This window comes from Acinonyx jubatus, chromosome C1, assembly GCF_027475565.1.
Source record: "Acinonyx jubatus isolate Ajub_Pintada_27869175 chromosome C1, VMU_Ajub_asm_v1.0, whole genome shotgun sequence".
Classification (NCBI taxonomy): Eukaryota; Metazoa; Chordata; class Mammalia; order Carnivora; family Felidae; genus Acinonyx; species Acinonyx jubatus.
The window spans coordinates 72,926,561-72,931,345 of NC_069381.1; positions in this window are offsets into that span (position 1 = coordinate 72,926,561).

The window sequence follows — 4,785 nt, forward strand, 5'->3', positions numbered from 1 at the left end:
TTTGCCCTCCAGTAATGGAACAACAGATCATGGCCAGGTAAAGATTTTAAGGTGGAAATAAAGCCCAAGCTACAAAACACTAAAGTTCAGAAAAGCCTTTTCCCTTTTTCAATTTAATGGAATAAAGACTCACTGGAAAAATTACACAGAGCAAGACCCCCCCCTTTTTTTTTAAATGGAGCTTTTATGAGCTGTGTTTTTAGTAGCTTTAACCTAACTACCAAAGTCGTATGGGACCCCACGTCTGAAGACCCCACTGGGCTGCCTCAGTTTAGCAACATCATTATCACACAAATCTGTACTGTCCACACCTAGAAATTTTGAATGATCGTGTGGAATCCCAAGGAGCACTGGATAGTAGTCTCCATGGATTTCACGGCTTTTCTTGACATTAATGAATAATTATTTGTTGGTGTTGCTTTTAGGATATGAACAGGTTGTAGGGTTCTGAAGTTCAATCTCTTTACAGCCGCCACTGAGTGGTTTTTGAACAGCATCCCTCAGGTGGTAGAAATGAAAAGAATCTTGCTTCTCTCAAAAGCTTCCAACTATGGTCTTTCTACTTCAAATCAAAAAAAGTTCATTAGATATCCACCTTAAAACATTCGGAGTGATGTAGACTAAAAGTAATTCAGATCCTCAAACATTTTGTGTCCAAGTAATTCACATTATTGTTGAATCTGCACAAACAGCTCATCAGCAGCTTTTCTAGTTTTTACAAGCAGACAACTGTCAAAAATTAAGATTTAAAGAACGATTGAAGACAAAGCTTGGACTGCTCCTTGCTCTCCGTTGGTAGCTATTGTTGTTAAATCCAGGGGAAGGTGTGGCTCTGGGACAATGGAATCTAGTAAAAATCAGGAAGTCAGTGTGTCCTCTTCCACACTGGGTGACTAGACTCATTTCAAAGAAGGGTTCCATGCTAGCTTCTTTGCAAACCCCAGACAGTCAGAACATATGCATAGACAAGTGCTTTTAAGCAATGCCTATAGTATAATTCCCAGGGCGAGGCGCAGAGACTCCTAATAGCAACAATAAAGCGAACCAGGTACAAATAGGCATTATAGCTCCTCCCTTCTTGCCACTGTGGGTAAAGCTGTGTTAGCATTTCCACTTGAACCCCCACCCCCCTTTCCAGGGGCTTTATAACTCAGTCATAAAAATTAGTTCCAAGCAAAAACTTGGCATGAAAAGTTTCAGCCTTAGAGTGAACTTTTTATTTTTTTCACAAATTGTCAAAGGCGGAAAAAAAAAAAAAATCCCAGCCCTTTGGCTATTTTTACTTTTTTTTTTTTTTCAAGGCACAAAAATAGAAAACAGAAATGTACTGGTTGTGCACTTTTTTGGAGCTCTTACAAAAACATTTATAGGCCATTATGAGGTATGAGTGTTCTTGGAGTAACCCATGTTTTCTCGACAGATAATTTTATAAGACTAACATGATCAGGGCTTGTGAGGTGACTTTTCAAAAGTGTTCTCTGTTGTATCTCTTTCTTTTCAGTCACATGGAACAGATCTGCCTTATAAGCGGGCGTGACGGTTCTGACGTACACAATAGTGAGTCGTTGTGGTCTATTAGCTCAATAATCCATGCTCTGAAGTATCCGTCAATATAAATTTAGCCAATAGACCGCAGAGACTGGGAAGAAGCTTCTACAGTTCGCGGAGCAATTGCAGTGTGTTCTAACAATCTCTAAATATGTAGAAAAACAATTGGGCCCGCGTGTGAGTTTCCAAACTCCTTTGAAAGCAGCGGGCCATGTTCCCACTCCATGTAACTCTAGGGAAGAATTAAGTAACTTTAAATAGCAGCACTCAAAACTTAATTAATGTGATTCAGGCAGAGTTGTGCAAGTTTGGTGATACAAACCGCCAGTGGTAATAGAATCACACTTGTGGCTAACCGTGACTCACCCCATTGTTCAAAAATACAGAGGAGGTCTCCGAGTGGCTTGTGATGTTCGACACCATATGGGCTATCCGAACTTGGTACAGGCAGCTGACAAGTTAGGGACAGTGGCAGCAAATTTAAAATGAGGCTCACTCAAACTTTATGAGCTTGTCATTTTGTCAAAAGCGTAACAAAAGAATTTATATTATTATTCTTACTGTTACTATTGTTTGTATTCAGGTTGCTTGTGTTAAGTTGCATGGAGACCATAACCACTGAACTTACCCCCCCCCTTTGATTTTACACTTAATTTATATGTTACTAATAGCCAACTGCTGTCTAAAGCCTTTTGATTCATGCTCTGTTTGCTTTCCTTCTGTGAGGTTTATGGTCAAGGGACCTAATTTGCTGGCTTCATTATAAACTGCATTTTGGACAAAATATGAACTAATGGGGTTGAATTTAGGCCCTCAACTTTGCCTCAAAAGTCAGACCATGGCTTTATAACAAAGAGGTATTTAGCGGTGTCATTGGAGCATTTAGCTTCCTGAAGTTCACATATGATTAGAAGTTAAATATCTAAAAATCCATTTATTTGCTTAATAACACTGCCAAATTGAACCCGTCTGTGGTTTCTGCATTATAAAGCCACTAAAGGACTCTTTTGAGGTACTGTGTATGTGATTACTAACTTAATAGATTTCAACCAGCACCACTCAAATCAAATCATCATTCCTCACGGATTGTGCACCTAGTATAGCAATGCCCTGTGTCGGGTACCAGGGGATGCACCGTTTTTCATACTTTCCGTTACGATCATGCTGATCACGTTGTAGTTTAATTATTTGAGTCCAGGTCTGCCCTCCACCCCCGCTCCCCACTGTCTGATGGAATTGGTGTATATGTGTATCCCAGGGCCCACAGCATGGAGCCTCTGGGAGGTTGAGCCTTTCCTACATGCAATGGCCAACACTGATTGCGCGCTTTAAGATGTGCCGGGTCCCATTCTAAGCATGGTATCTGAAAAACTCCTAAAATCCTCCACCCAACCTCATGAGGCAAGTACTGTCATAGTCCCCATTTTACAGATGAGAAAACAGAGGTCCACAGAGATGTTAGGCCCCTGACCAAGGTCATATACCACTGAGGAATATGGCTGGCGTTCACACCGAGGCATCGTCAAAAAAGCCTGGCCTCTCAACTCCATACTCTTCTGCCTCTGTCCGTAGGCACCGTGGGACTCTCTGACAGAGTGCTCGTTCTTAAGGAAATGACAACCTGGCTGAGCTGATGAGCTTTATGTGCACACGGGCAGGACTGCATGTGATTAAGAACTAAAGATACGGCACAGAGCGTAGGTGCTGTAAGCATCCAAGAGGGCAGTTGTCAACGTATGTTAGCTGGCCAGGGGAGGCTTCCTGAAGATGTATGACTGTTGTTGAGATCTGGAGGATGTAAAGGCCTTGGATAGGTGGTAAGGTGGAGGGAGTTATTTCCATTGTGGAGAGGGGTTATAAGGGGGGGAACAGAGTTCATCCTGGCAGGATAGTCAAACCTGACAGGGGAATGGTAGGAGAGAGAGGTCGTCTAGAGATGTAGGGCCCTTGAATGCCAGGCTGAGAAATGGGAATACAACGCAAAGACAGAGCACGGTTATTTCGTTAAGTGTATGGCTCAGAAAACCATGTCCTTTGAGTTTGTTCAGCAATCTAGGAAATGAAATGTGTTCACAAGAAGGGCCTTGCGGTTTCAAGCATGGGAGAGAGCCACAAGGTGCCCCTCCCTCTGCCGCTCAGCAGCTGGCCCCATGTCCTGCCTGGGTTCTCCTGGAGTGCACACGCTGCTGCTATCTGAGATCAGCTGAGTCTGAGCATCAGGAGGACATGAGCGCCAACTGCGTTTGGCAGGGGCCGGTGTCTGAGTTTACCTGGCTGGCAGTCTTGGATACTGGAGACCGCATCAACATGTACCTTTCTCAGATTAAGAGTTTAGCCTCCCGTGTTCAGATTCAGAGGATCCGGCTAAGTTCAATGATTCTTCCTTCATCTTCCCCAAGAAGCATTTAGCCGATCTCAGCATCTCTCATAAAATGGCCCAAGTAGTCTGAAAGGCCCCCATTGATGTACAGCTAATAACAAGAGATCACATCATAAAGCAGTCATCAAGGATTCACCTGGGTGAGCGCCACACGCTCGGAAAAAGATGACCACGTTTGGATATACTCCAAACGTAGAGATACTCCTATTTGGCTGATTTCTCTCTGCAAAACTGGGGCCCCAAAATTTGAAACTGTAGCTTTTCAAATCAAGCTCTTTTCCCATCCCGTTACTTGGGCCAGATTGGAGATTCTTGACATTTTAGGTGGAAGGTGTTTCGCTGTCGTCTTTTAGAATTTTAGAGGGTAATGTTTTGAATGCATCGTGTCAAAATGTTTCTACAAGTTAGGAGGATGTATGTTTTTCAATGTGCTTTAAAATAATAGAATTTAGTGTTAGAACGTCCGACTCTGCCACTAAGAGTCCATCCCTTCTCATTCGACAAATGAAGAACGCTTAAACCCGGAGAGGGTGAGTAACTTGCCAATCCCGAAAATAGGCATTTCACCAGGATCTCCTGACTTGTCCTCCTGTGCTTTCACTAGCTCCCTGTGCTCTTTCCTGATTTATCTTTGAGGTTGTTCAGATGATTGAGGCTAATTAGAGAGAGTTCTCGTTGGTATGGACAATTAGCACAGAGAGGTACCAGCTCTGAGTCAGAAATCCTAGGCTGCAGTCCAAGCTCCTACTACCTGAAAAACCTAGAGTAAACCATTTAACTTTCCTGATCCTCAATTTCCTCATCTGTAAAATGTGTATAATACCGGTACCTGATGCCCAGGGCTATTATGGGCATCA